Genomic DNA, 15,425 nt, shown 5'->3' with positions numbered 1-15,425 from the left:
AACAAAAGACGTAGAACGATACATTGCCAAATGCGAGCATTGCCAAAAGAATAAATTAAAACGGCGAAGTAAAGCGCCAATGATTATTACCGATACTCCGGATAGGCCATTCAAAAAATGCGCACTAGATATAGTAGGACCGTTAACCGTAACTCTAACCGGAAACAAATACGTATTAACATTCCAAGATCATTTCACGAAACTGAGCAAGGCAATGCCCATCGAAAATCAGGAAGCTGGTACAGTAGCGAAGGCATTCGTTACAAAAATAATTTTGGAATACGGAGTGCCTGATAAAATTCTCACCGACCAGGGAACAAATTTTATGAGCAAAGTGTTTAAGAGCACTTGCAAACTATTAAAAATTGAGAAGATTCGTACAAGCGCGTACCACCCGGAAAGTAACGGCGCGCTCGAAAGATCGCACAGGACACTAGCAGAGTACTTGCGACACTACATAAACGGAGATCAGACCGATTGGGACGAATGGCTGCCCTACGCGATGTTCACATACAATACTACACCACATACAGCGACAGGTTATACGCCATTTGAACTGTTGTACGGACACCAGGTTACGCTCCCTACGGCCCTGACATGTCCTCCGAAATTAATGTATACGTATAATGACTACGTATCCGAGTTCAAAGAAAGATTGCGTGCAGCACACCAGGTAGCGAAAGCGAACATGCAAGAGGAGAAAGCAAAGTCAAAAGAATGCTACGACAAAAAGGCTAATGTAAGCACGTTTAGAGCAGGCGACAAGGTATTGCTATACGATGAAACACTGCGCCGCGGATGCTCTAAGAAATTAGAATCTTTATGGAGAGGGCCGCATACAATAGTTAAACAAAATTCCGACGTAAACACTATAAAAGCGGGGAGGAAAAGCATGGTCGTTCATGCGAATCGTTTAAAATTATTTGTGGAACAATAAACACCTACCTCTCCGCGTCTCCTTGTTTCTCCATGCACTTTATCATGCGCTACCGGCACGCCGAACCGAAAAAACCCCCTGAGAAAACTTGGGGGCAACTCCCCCTCAAACTTCGCCGTCACGTCTACCAGGTCTTTGCGGAGCGGGAAAGGCTTCCGCGGTAGACGGAGGCGAAACACACGCCGCGTTCCCGCGATCGAATCAGACTCGACAAGGAAGGTCTCGTTCATCTTCGCGAGTCGAAACAGTATTAAACAACGCGCCACTCGCTCTCTAACGACCCACCGGTAAAAATGCTCATTCATACCTAATGTAACTTTATAACCACCTGATAACAGGTATCTAATTCTCCGGGAAGCGCTTGCGACGCAACCTGAAACAGACTTACCCGTCACCTTGGACCGATTCCAGCAAGAGCCTGGGTTATATTTCGAGGAGATTGGAGACCTGAACATTATAGACTCTACCTGGAAACTAGTGATCAAACTCGAAATATCGTCGTTAGGTCAGCGCCATGAGCATATCAGAGAATGGGTCGAGCGAGCCGAAAGCGCGCGGGACACGATACATCCTACTCGTCCAGAGAAAAGCAAATTCGCGAATCTGTTAGAATTAATAAAGAAAGATGAAGTTAGATTAGCTGCACTAATAGACAGATTAAACAGTATCTATAAACATTCATCAAATAGAAAGCGCGGACTGATTAACGGAATAGGTTCGCTAGCTAAATCGTTATTCGGCACTATGGACGCCGACGATGAAAAACAAATAAACGAACAACTGATGCTAATACAAAGTAACCAGAAGACGCTTACGCACGTAACGCATAACCAATTAAAAATATTAAATACTACAATAACGCATATCAGTGATTTAGAAGAAACTATCGAACAGAATAACGGAAGATTATACGATCTAGATAAGCGTATCTACAACGGCACATTATTAATTATCAAAAGCGAAGAAATAAACGAATATTCCACTATTATTAACAAAATGTTAACCGATTTACAGCGTGACGTACAGAACGTATATGACTACTTGTCTTACGCTACACACGGAATTATACACCCTAGGTTAGTTGCGGTAGAGCAAATTTTTAGCGAATTGCGAGCGATAACGCCACACTTGCCTCAAAGGACGCACTTCCCTTTTGCCCTCGAAAATAATGGATGGCCGTTACTAGAAAAATTGACCACTGTTAATGCGTATTATGCGAACGACACTGTGTATACTATATTATATTAAGATTTCCACTTGTATCTTATCCTAAGTATAAGTTAATAAAGATAATTCCTCTACCTGTCCATAACCATGGCGAACTATTTACCTTTACGGAAATAAACCAACATGTAATTGCCGTTAATCTGGAATTACCCTCCTATGTAACCATGACGGTAGAAAATTTAAGTGTGTAAAAATCGTAAATCAGTATATTTGTAAACCAGACAGTCCAGTATACTCTATAAATCCGAGAGCACTCTGTGAAGTACAGTTATACGCGGGACTAGCGAAAGAAAATGCGTGCGACGTTAGATATATTAAATCTAACCAAACGATTTGGATAGCTCTAAGCAAAGAAAATTCGTGACTGTATTCGACTAATAAAGAACAGGAAATAATTATACAGTGCAAAAATAAAAGGGATATGCAAATCAAAATCGAACACACAGGTAGAATTACATTAGTAAATAATTGTAAAATAATTACGACGGACATGACCATCAGGACTTTAACGTCAACAAGCGACACTAGCATTCAAGCCTTTTTGCCGAAATTTAATTTAACTCTAATAAAAGAGACGGCCATAAATAAGCCCGAGGAGGCAATCAGACCAATAAAATTAAAGAAAATCATTCAGAGCCCTAAGGAACTCATGGACTTAGGAAGAGAAATAAAAGAAATTAATAAGGAATTAGAAGAAAGTAATGTTGTGCAATTCAAAAAGCCAACATTTATTTATCCTATGGTCACTAGTTCTGTAGCCATCGTAGTTATTGTGTTAACCATATTAATAGGAATGGTAATTGTTTTAGCGAAAAGAAAAAAGGAAAACTCGAGAACTCTCGCAACCCCGGAATGCGTAAAATTGTAAATTATTATAACATGCACTACTCAGGTTACTACTGGGACAACTGCACTAAACAAACGAAAACTTCGTACCTCCGTTTTCTTCTTTTAACGGGGGAGGGATGTTGTGTGTCGAAAAACCACAACGTAATAATTATAGGTTAATTAGACAATAACAATAATAAACATTTAGGAGGCCATTAATCGAGGTCACTTCTCGAGAATCCTGTGACAAAAGTTATTTAATTATTAAACAATCAGGCGCTGACGCAAGCACTGTTACGAGCGTATAGCTACGTAATAGATTATTTAGAATAAGTCGGGACACGTTTGTGGAAAAAGTCTTTATTCGGTGTTGCTGGTTTGAGCTTTGATCGAGAACTGAATTGGCGAGAATGATCTTCGTTTAAGGTGCTGTAGAAAAATCGTAGCGGCGGAATATTTATTGGAAGGAGGCGGTTTTGTCAAAGGGAAAATATGCGTTAGGCATAGGGACAGCGTTTATGTTTATTGCAGTTATCGAAGGGTCATGTGTTTAGGATCAAGAAGGAGTAAAAGTAAAAAAAGGTTTGAAGGTTTGAATAAAAAGAGTAATCTAAGAAACTATAAGTTGAGGCACGTAACATCTCCCCCCTTAGAAATGAAGATCTTTCTCGAAGTAGAAAAATACATTTAAGATCTTATTTCTAAATTAACGCAGTAACTTAATTTAGTATTACAATGATCAGAAAAATTAATATTCAACGATGTTCTAACAATGAGGTATAACGTAGTCTTATACTCTAACATACACATATATAGGTTCTTATACTATGACATTAATTCGCAATGTTAAATTTCCTTAAAACGATACAATAGTTGTGTTTTGTCTTACACGCGTTCAAGTCTTGACAATCGATTATTACGAGAGCGAGAGCGTCGGATCTCGTTATTTGTTCCATGTCCCTCTCTTTCGATACGAAGGGATTCTTCGCTGTCGGTCGGTACCGATATAAAGGTAACTTCGCGTTGCGTAGCTGTCGGATGAGCACTACGAGTGGTTATATTATTATTAAAACAGTTGTTAAAATATTGAACGCAGCCTTCTTTAGGTATACAGCAATTTAGCATTTAATTTAAAAATATGAACGAACTTACTAATCAATGAACATTTTACCGTTATATAGATAATAACTAATCCTATCATAGTATATAATATATAATAAAACCAACTCAAGGTCTTTTCATATAAGGTTTTAGTTCGGTGATGTTTGCCTATCTCATTTACTTCTTTATATAATTCGTCCAAACTAGAACTAGCTGTTTTTAACAAATTAATATCTAAGTGAGGTATTTTACCAATGTTTAACAATTGAAGCTCTGAAATATTAACATTACTTTCCTTGATATCTTTGCATAGTTTGTTTGTACTAAGATTAACGTTAGGAATAAAATCTTTGTCAATGGTATCGATTATGCTTATAGTTTGGGTATGTAATAAAACATTATCCGAAATGGCATCACATTCCGGGGATAGTTTAACTAAACCAGTTAAAAGTAGTTGTGTTTGACGCGGCTTGTTGTCTTTACATAAAATGTGAAGCGTCTCCTCACGCGGCGCATTATAAAGCCACGAGTTCGCAGATTGTAGTTGATATCAGACAGTATTATGAATTTTCATTACACGGATATCGCATTCTTTCAATATGTTTTCTAATCTAGCGGATTTCAGTAGTTCCGATTCGCAAGTATGGATGATCGAAATCTAGTATAATAAGTCCGTTTGCTTGCAAATCATTGCGTCGTTAATCTTTTTACATTTTGTGATATCTCGATCGGTTAAGTGTGTATACAATTGTTTGTCAGTTCTGAGTCCTATGTACGAGTGTAACGGGTTTATGAATGCGTAAACGTTTTCTTCGTTCTGTTTGATCGGTTATGGAATTATATGGTATAATATGAAATCATTTTGTTCGATTAATGGAATTACGAAAATGTAAACTAACCTATGATTTTTATAGAATATACTTAAATCGCTAGCATCGATTAGGTTATTAAGTTGACTAGGGTCTAGGGTTACAGGTAATCTTTTGTTGTTCGTCATATAATGTGAATCTTTTAAATTATTAAATAATTCTCTAGGAGTAAGTATTTTCGGATGGAGTAATCCTCGGCGCGCTAGTAATATAGCATCGGTAAGTATTGTTAAATCTAGTTTATATTCTAACATCAATTCGGCACATTCTAACAAATATGAATTCGTTTCGGTGTTCAATTGTAATGCGTTTAATTTTCCTGTGTTTTTGTAAATTTTGTCGTTAAGTTTATACAAATTAAAATCGATTTCCTCAAATTTTTGTTTATTTTCTGCAAAGGCAAGACTAAACTGATTAATCGTGGATCGCATAATGCTGATTTGTTTTTTGTATAATTCTGTTAGCTGTTTTGAATTGTTATAGACGAGATCTATTTGTTCGTTATAGTAATTAGCATCGGATGAATCTAATGTGCCAAATAAAATTTTCAAAATTTGTCCTACAAAGTCAAATACACCACGTTTGACTCTCGCTCCGCGGTTGTTGAAACGGATTTCGTCATCGAATCGTCCTACCATGTCGTTGATAGTTTCTCGCTCTGTTTTTAATGTTATTAATCTTCGTTTAATACGTTCTAATTCTTGTAGTCCTGAACATGTTATATTGTTTCCGTACATATGGTATCTGCTGTAACATAAGATTTCGATTTTCTCCGCGTAAAATTTCAATATCTTTTCTTTTTCTTCTAATGGTGCAAGATTTACGTAGCTAATAAATTTCCATGGTCTCGAAAAATGAGAAGGTCGTTTAAGTTTTCAAAATAGACTCCTGCCAGTCTCGTTAATGGTTGATTAGTAAAGGCTTCGAAAGACTCTGAACTAGTCATCATCGACATCAACATTCTGTAAAGGAAAATATGCGCGTTTTAATTTATTGACATGCAAGATTTGATTGCGTTTGCCTCTTTTGATTTCATAATTTACGTCGTTCAATCTACGTGTAATTTGGAATGGTCCGTCGTATTGATCAGACAATTTTTCACTACCTGTTCTGACCGTTTCGTGTAATACATAAACGTATTCTCCCGGATCTAAAACTAATGGTTTCATTTTCTTATCGTAATATTTTTTCGCTGACTCTTTAGCCTTTTGTAAATTATTCTTAGCGTTTCTTCTTAGGTAATTCAATTCATTCGTCAAATCTACGAAAAATTCCTCATGAGTGCTTCCTTGTCTCGGTTCTACAAGTACGGAAGGAAGTCGCGGTTTTCGTCCAAATACTAGTTTGTACGGAGATATTTTTGTTCCTTCGTGATAAGCGGTATTATAAGAGAACATAGCGGCATCTAGAAATGAATCCCAATTATTTTGATTTTGATTAATATATGGTTTTAGATATTCAGCTAATACATGATGTGAGCGCTCTAATGCTCCATTTGACTAAGGGTGGCAAACGCTTGTTTTTACCTGTTTGATTTTAAAGATCTTTGCAATTCCTTTCATTAACTTTCCTGAAATGTTACTACCTTGATCGGACAACAATTCTTTAGGTAAACCATAGGTATAAATATATTTATTGACAATTTTATCAGCTATAGTTGTACTGTTTGTGTCTAGCAATGGATAAGCCGTGCAGAATTTCGTTAATTGATCCTGTGTGGTTAAGATGTATTTATGTCCTTCCTCTGTTTCCGGCAAAGGACCCACAATATCGATCACTACCTTTTCAAATGCCTCGCTTGGAGTGTCAGTAATTAACATGGCTCTTGTTTTTACTCTAACTAATTTTCGTTTTTGACAATCATGGCAAGCTTTTATATAATTTTTTACGTCTTGTTTCATACCATCCCATGAGTAGTATTGTTGTATTCGTTTTAAAGTTTTTGTTACGCCTTTGTGACCTCCGATCGCTGAATTATGTAGTTCTGTTAAAATATTTTGTTTTATTATTGGATCAACAACTTCTTGTGTTAATGATTCTAATAGATATACTTTGATTGGTGTATCTATTAGAATCGTTAACACAAGAAGTTGTTGATCCAATAATAAAACAAAATATTTTAACAGAACTACATAATTCAGCGATCGGAGGTCACAACGAATATCTTTAAATATATATTTTATTATTTGAGTTATTTTTATTTTATTGTTAGCGTCTCCTATAGGTGCTATCGAAATTATCGTTTGATTATGTGCAATTACATATTTTTTTAATTTAATTAAGCAATTAAATATATCTTCTATATTTATTGGGGTATTTTTATTTTCGCGTGTAACAAATTTATTTCGGTTAGATGCTTTTTTTCTTAATTTTAATATTTCCCGGTGCGAGCGTTATGTCTTCTGCTTTATTACCGTTTTTAGAAAGAGAAATTTTAATTTTAGGAGAAGAGTTTATTTCTTTCACTAAAAGACCTTTTATTTTACCTGAAGTTTGAGGGATTATATTATCTGTTTCCCACAATGAATCATTTAGTGCATGTTGTAAAAATAGGCTATAGCTCAAATTCGCATCGCTACTACCTGAAGCTTGTATCTGAAAGGTCATTATTTGCGGATTTCTAGAGAGTGCATCTGCGTTTGTATTTAGTTTTCCTTCTTTGTATACGACTTTATAATTATATTCTTCTAATTTCAATCGCCAGCGCATTAGTCGGGATGATGGATCTTTAACATTAAAGAGCCAAGTTAACGGCTTGTGATAATTTTGAATGGTTTACCGTACAAATAAGGTCGAAAATGTTTCACTGCCCAGACAATAGCTAAAAGTTCTTTTTCCGTTGTGTCGTAATTTCTTTCTGTTTTATTTAATGTTCGTGAAGCGTAACCAATGGGAAGATCGCTGCCTATTTCACCTTGTGATAAGATTGCACCGATTCCTTCATCGCTTGCATCAGTAGTTAATAAAAATTCTTTATCAAAATCTGGATATTGTAAAATAGGTTCTCTCGATAGTAACTGTTTTAGTTTTTCGTAATTAATTTGTTGCCTTATTTCCTATTTAAATGGTACATTTTTTTTGAGGAGCGAAGTAAATGATTCTGTAATTTCGCTGAAATTTTTAATAAACCTACGATAGTACCCTACAAGTCCTAAAAATTGTTTTATTTGTTTATGATTTTTAGGAACGAAATATTGCTCGATTGCTTTTATCTTTTCTGGGTTAGGTTTAACTCCCTTATCTGATATGATATGGCCTAAATATGTTAATTCGCGCTTAAAAAATTCACACTTGTCTGGCTGTAAGCTAAGACCAGCTTTTTTGATTCGTTCGAAAATTTGGTGTAATTTTTGTTTATGTTCTTCTAAAGTTTGTGCGTATATAACGATATCGTCTAAATAAACAAAGCAAACATTTCCTTGTAGTCCAGTTAAAACGTTATCCATCAGGCGTTGAAACGTCGCGGGGGCGTTCTTTAAACCGAATGGCATTTTTTTATACTCGAAATGACCGTTAGGCGTGTTAAAGGCTGTTTTTACGGTGTCTTGCGGTTCTATGGGAATTTGATGAAAGCCTGAGGCTAAATCGAAACACGAAAAATACCTGGCTTTGCTTAATTGATCTAAGATATCTGATATGTTAGGTAAAGGGTATGCATCTCCGATTGTTTTTTCATTTAGTTTACGGAAGTCTATTACTAACCGCCATCGTTTGTTGCCATCAGCATCGGGTTTTTTTGGCACTACCCATAACGGTGAGTTATACGGTGAAACAGACGGTTGAATAATATCCTGATCTAATAATTTATTTACCTGATTTTTAATTTCGTTTTTATGGATCGGTGGATATCTATATTGTTTTACGTTTATAGGGATGTTATCTGTCGTATTTATAGAGTGTGTAATTTTATTAGTACCTATGGATGTATAGCCCAAAGGATGTGTTCGAACTGGTGAGAAGTGAGATAGAGTCACTTGTGTAGAAATGTGTTTATTTCTTTGTCAGAGAGAAGTATGTATGTACAGTTGTGTTTGTAGCTTGAGTGCGCCAGCGGCGCATTCGCGGCAAAGTGTAAGGCCGCGAGTTTAGAATGAAAGGTGACGGCGCGGTAATATATTACCGGCCGCGTCTGCGTGATTGGAATCGGGTCCCCAAAAGGACGATTCATGCGAGGGTGCATGTTGCATCCCTTTCTCATGTGTCGGAAGTATTCCGTGCGGGAAGCGGTCCTCTGCATGGTAGTTGCTCTGTGAGCAAGCCCTAGGAGGCAAGGTTTGCGTTGCGGTGGAGTATGTCTCCGTTGTGCCATGCGCTGCGACCGTCCGGCTCTCGGTGGCGCGAGTCTGCGAACCGAGGCGGGAGAGGCCTTCGCATTCGAATGTCCCCTGGAACGTGTGTGTCCCGTGGGGGCCGAGTCAACCGGGCACAGAACTCTAAGGGAATTGTTTTCCGCTGTAGAGTCTGTGGTGGCGACGGCGATGCTGGTGCGTCAGCTGACCGTAGATGCACATCCTACGTGAGGTGTGCGGTCAAAGCTGAGACTGAGTCTCTCGCTTTCGTGCCTTCCCAGGCACTGTGAAAAGTCGAAAAGACTTGCTGGTTGCGCTCTTCGAAGCAGAGCTGTGACTCCGTTTAAGGGCCCTTAGTAAGAGCTCGCCTTGAAGCGAGTGAGTGAAAAAAATCTGCGGAGAAGCTCTTTTATACCGCTTCGATCGATGCTTGATCGCGAGAAAGCTTTGTGGGGACTAGTGACTAAATTCCGTGTCCCACTTACTATAGACGTGTCGAGATAGAGATCGAATCACTCATGGTTAAGAACAACTTATTTATTTTGTTGATTGTACAAGACGAGAGTCAAGATCACAGTGTTGGTGATTGTATGCTTGCTCGCTTGGTAGAGCTGCGCTTCAAGCGTACCAATATGGCGGATATAAATTCCCCACATACTCTCCCTCGAGTGTCAACGAGTTTTACAAAAATTATGTTAATACGTGTTTGATATTTTTATAGCTATGGTTACATATGTTTTTCTTAATACTAGGTTTACATAAATTTTTAACGAAATAGCCTTATAACTGACTTATAGTAATGACATACTTAAATACTAAGAATTTTCTTTGGTTTAATGTTATAAAGCAAAAGTGACTTTTTTTGGTCGCGCATAGGTTTTTAACGTTGCATGAGTATCTTTGGACGGAGTAGACGCTGAGGTTTTATCCGCTAATAGATCACTGAAGTTATCAGGTACAAAGTATGCTGGTTTTAAATTTTCTACGGATACACTTCGTTTGGTGCCGTTTACATCTATATCAAAAATGCGGTCGGAAACGCGCTCAATGACACGATGCGAACCAGTGTGGGGGCGTTCAAGCAATTTTTTTGTACCTCCTACACGCAGGAATACATGCGTACACGTGTGCATGTTTTTCAAAAAGAATGCACGCTTTTTGTGTTTGTGCTGTACTGGTACAGGTTTTACTTTGCGCATATGTTTGCGAAATTCTTCAATGAATACATGAGGGTCAGGGGTGAAATCGACGGGAAGAACAAATTCCCCCGGAACACGTAGGGTTGTCCCGTAAATGTATTCCGCCGGGGATGCGCCAGTATCAAGACGGACTTGAGTGCGTAGACCTAATAATACAGTCGAAAGCATTCGTGACCAATCTGCGTCCGTGTGACACATTATTGCGGCTTTAAGGCTTCGATGCCATCGTTCGATCATGCCATTAAAGGCAGGGTGGTAGGCAGTAGTGCGAATTCGCTGACAGCCAATAAGCTGGAGAAGTGCTGTGAAGAGTTGCGATTCAAATTGGCTCCCTTGATCGATAGTTAAGGTTTTTGGAGCTCCGAAATTTGTGATCCAATTATCGTAAAACGCTCGCGCGACTGATATGGCGTCGATTTCTTTCAACGGAATTGCTACGGGCCAACGCGAAAATCGATCGATGAGAGTTAAGCAATATTTGTAGCCGTTTGAGATTGGTAGCGGACCTATGATGTCCATATGGACATGTTCAAAGCAGCCGTCTGGCGTGACAAATTGTTCAGGATTGAGTTGAACGTGACGCGAGATTTTCGATTGTTGACAATCTAACCACTTTTTGCACCATTTTGCGATGTCACGATGCATGTTAGGCCATACGTAGCGTTGGCGTATAACACGATCTGTAACTTTAGCACTCGGATGAGCCGCGTTGTGAAACATGTGAAAAACGCGTTCGCGTAAGGATACGGGAATGTAAGGACGGATTGTCTCTCCGGTTATTTCGCAATGAAGGGTGGTGTGCGTAGGGCCCCATTGGATGCATTTTAAAGTAAGTGGATAATTTGGAGTTTCACGTATGGTTTGAAGTTCGTCGTCGCGCTCTTGCTGTTCTGCAAGTTCATTTAACTCGATTTCTACGGGCAAACGGATGGTTTCGGCGCGGGACAGTGAGTCGGCTACCACATTCTCGTTTCCCGAAAGATGTGCGATACATGTTGTGAATTGCGAGATGAATGAGAGTTGCCTTTGCTGACGAAGCGAAGCTTTCTCAGAGCGCTGCATGCACGCATAAATAAGCGATTTATGATCCGTCATGATTTTAAAGCTGCGGCCATCCAGAAAATATCGAAAATATTTTATCGCTACCATATTAAAGCGCGGTTAGTTCCCGATCATAAGCGCTGTAATTGCGTTGTGACGGGCTAAATTTGCGTGAAAAGAACGCGAGGGGTTTCCAGGCATTATCGAGATACTGTTCGAGAGCTGTTCCCATAGCAAAATCAGAAGCATCAGTGACTAGGCGTGTTTCAGCCGTGTCATCTGGATGGGAAAGCATGGTCGCCTTGGCGAGATCTTTTTTGCATCTTTGGAATGCCTCTTCGGCGATTGGTGTCCATGTGATAACACGTTTATCGTTTTTGCGCGACTCGTGGAGATATTCGTTGAGTGGTGCTTGCACGCTGGCTGCCTCACGCAGACTTTTACGATAGAAATTAACGAGACCCAAGAAACAGCGCAATTCAATGACTGTACGCGGTCGGGGAAATGCGGAAATGGCTTTGATCTTGTCAGAATCAGATTGGCATCCTTCGCTATTAATTGTATGACCGAGGAATTGCAGTTCCGATTTGCCAAAAAGACACTTGTCGATATTGAGGCATAAATAAAATTCCTTCAGTCGCTGAAATACTGTACGTAGATGTCTTTCGTGCTCTTTTAATGTTGTCGACGCGATGAGAATGTCGTCGATAAACGCGAACACAAATTCTAGATCGCCCAGTGCGCGAAAAATCTGTCGTTGAAAGGTTTGACTGGCATTCTGAGGCCAAAGGTCATGAATTTATACTCAAAGAGTCCGAATGGCGTAATGACAGCCGTTTTAAAGATATCTTCGGGCGCAACTAGAATTTGATGGTAAGCTTGATGAAGATCAAGCTTAGAGAAGATAGTTTTTCCACGAAGGTTGGAAGCGCAATCGTGTACGTGTGGTACGGGAAAACTTGTCTGGAATCGTTACCGCGTTTAGTCGACGATAATCGCCGCAAATTCTCCACGATCCATCTTTTTTAGGAACCATGTGGATTGGACTCGCCCACGGACTGCTGGATGGCCTGCAAATACCGAGTTCAACTAATCGCTTAAATTCGGCTTTGGCCGCTTTTAGTTTGTCGAGCGCTAATCTTCTGGGACGCTCTGCTACCGGTGGGCCTGTTGTGCTGATGTGATGATACACATCGCTTTTACCAATCGGGACCGTTTGTTCAAGACCTGTGATTTCTGGGAATTTGGTTAAAATATGCGCGAATTTTGTGACAGGTTTGATTATGCTAACAGCGAATACTGGAACTGGTTTGACGGTTCCTGCGGCGAAGGTGTTAAATTGTGGATCGATAAGTCTCTGATTTTTAAGATCGGGTAAGAGACCATAATGTTTGATCAGATCGGCCCCGATGATTGGGTACGGAACTGACGCTACGCAAAAATTCCACGTAAGTGGACGAATGCCGAGGTGCAGCGTTCGGAATGATTCACCGTAAGTATTAATTTGCGTGTCATTTGCCGCGTAGAGTTTTAGATTACTGGGTGACTTGTTTGCTGCGTTGCCTATTGGCAGTAATGAAATGTCCGCACCGGTGTCAACGAGAAACGTTTCCGCCGTGACGCGATCACGAACGTGGAGACGAACGCTTGATTGTCGACCTGCTATACTCGCCTCCTTGGTAGCAGATTGCTCTCCCCCCCCCCCCCCCTGAGCTGGCATTGGTTTTAGGCCACGAACAGAGAGACTTATCGGTGCCTCTGCATGCTCGCGCCTTATCGCCGAAAGTTCGATGCGACCAACACACATTCGGACGCCTATTCTTAGAGCGCTTACGGCTCCTGTCCGGTGATTCTCTATCTCGCGATCTACTTGATCGTTTAACCTGGGTCGAGAGAGCTGCGAGCTCTGTAGCGAGGCGGTCGATTTTGCTCTCAAGGTCAGAGGAATGCGATTTTTTAGTGGTGGCGACGGCTAAGCATCTCGAAGAATCATCTACTGTCTCGGCTACCTTGTCGACCATTTTAGCAAGCTTGTTTAAGTCCGTAATCTCTGAAGTCGCGAGGATGCTTCTAGTCTGCTGCGGTAGATATTCGAAAAAGATTGCTTTTAAAACTGAGTCATCGCAGCGTTTATTGAGATCTAGATTGCGTAATCTACTGAGAATTTGCGAGGGTTTCCCGGATGCCAAAACTTGTCCTTTTAGTAATTTATGAAGTTGGCTCTCGGCCAATGCTGAAAAATTCTCGATTATTCTCTCCTTGAACTTCGTGTATGGTTCGGCCGGGTCGGGTTCTGTAATGAGATCACGGCAACACGCTATCGCTTCCGCATCCAATGACATAATTACATAATGTGCTTTTGTTTTTTCATCCGTTATGCGCGCGGTTGCGAAAGTCGCTTCGACTTGAATGAACCATATCATAGGATCGCTAATGAGAAATGGCGGAATTTTCGGAACCCGGTATGAATCTACATGCGCGACGTTTGCCCTGGCCTGGCCTTGCACTCTTTGCAATTCCGTCTGTAAATTAACTAGTTGCTCTTGCAACTGCTCTACCGTAGGAGGTTCCATGTTACCTTAATTTTAACACCGTAACAGTGGCGCACGCACGCGGATGTTAACACTGTGTCGATTCTTACTTAAGCCGCGTTCGTATGAGGCGAGTGCGCGCTGACTGCGGACGAGCCTTAATGCCGTATGACTGCACTTTCTTTACTACGCGATGGCGGGACACAAACGATTTCAAAATGGCGTTACTGCGCAAAAATGTCCAGCAAACGATCTGTTCGCTGCCGATCGGTGTACCTGAAACGCTCTTCGCCGATGCCCCCGCGACGATGCTGTAAGCACCGGTGGCGTGGAGTGCTTGTATCACTGTCCTTGGCTCTGCGTGCTGGACGCCTCTTCCAGGCAGTGTTCCGATTAGGGACCGGTTTGTTTGCGCATGTGCGGCCATACGGCGTCAGTAAAGTGTCTTGTACATATAAAAAGAGGCACCGTTACCCAGCTTCATTTAAAGTAATAAAAATTTTTTTAATGTATTAAAAAATAAAATATATATATGGTATACATATATATATATATATTAACTGATGTTTTCGAGGACATTTTTTATGAAAAAACACATTTTTTGAGGACATTTGTATTTATTGAGGACCGTCCTCGTTCGTGTATCTATATATTGATGTTTTCGAGGACTGTCCTCGTTAGTAATTATAACGATACATCGCCATTTTTGAGGACACCAAAATGTCCTCAATAACATATTTAATAGCACATGTATTTGAGGACAATCCTCAGTGATGATGTTATAAGGATATTGAAAATGTTGTAAAAATATGTTATAAGGACATTTATAATAATCGAGTGATTCAGATGCGAAGTGATACAAATCTAAAAAACAAAAATTTGACAAACACTTTTGTGTTATATAATTATTTTTTATTTTTTTATTGACAATGACAAATCAGTATTTTTTTCCAGAGTTATTGACATATGCGAATATTTTTCACAAACATAAAATGTTTTTTAACCTAAAACATCTAATAATTTACTTGATTGTACATTGTTAAAAACAAATGAGGAAAAAAATGGAAAAAAATGTTGCAAAAAGTAGGTGTTAAACATGAGACCACCAGCACTCTAGTCACTCGCCTTATTCACTTGGCCACGCTTGCTATTTGGCATTCATTTTCGACTTTCGACTCAGAAGATTACTCACATGTAAAATTTTTTCCATTTAAAAAATTAAAAGTGACCTTCATGTGACCTTCAAACGACTATCAAATTAACCGTACCGTCTTATGTCCCTCGAAGTCATGAAACTCTTGTCTAAAACGTTTCTTCGTATCTCGCGCATTTTTCGAGATATTTGCCTGGGACAATTAAAATCGGACATCCTTTATATGATATATTAAAGATCTGATGGAATA

The 15,425-nt window shown here is 39.5% G+C and overlaps 1 protein-coding gene across 1 annotated transcript in view; it reads left to right on the top strand.

Moving 5' to 3' along the window:
* Positions 1-15,425, top strand: part of LOC137001163 (uncharacterized) — a 299,895-nt gene that overhangs the window by 152,002 nt on the left and 132,468 nt on the right. The window lies entirely within an intron of this gene.

This window comes from Linepithema humile, chromosome 7 (assembly GCF_040581485.1).
Source record: "Linepithema humile isolate Giens D197 chromosome 7, Lhum_UNIL_v1.0, whole genome shotgun sequence".
NCBI classification, from domain to species: domain Eukaryota; kingdom Metazoa; phylum Arthropoda; class Insecta; order Hymenoptera; family Formicidae; genus Linepithema; species Linepithema humile.
The sequence above is the reverse complement of the archived record's forward strand: the minus strand, read 5'-3'. Positions and strand labels throughout refer to the sequence as shown.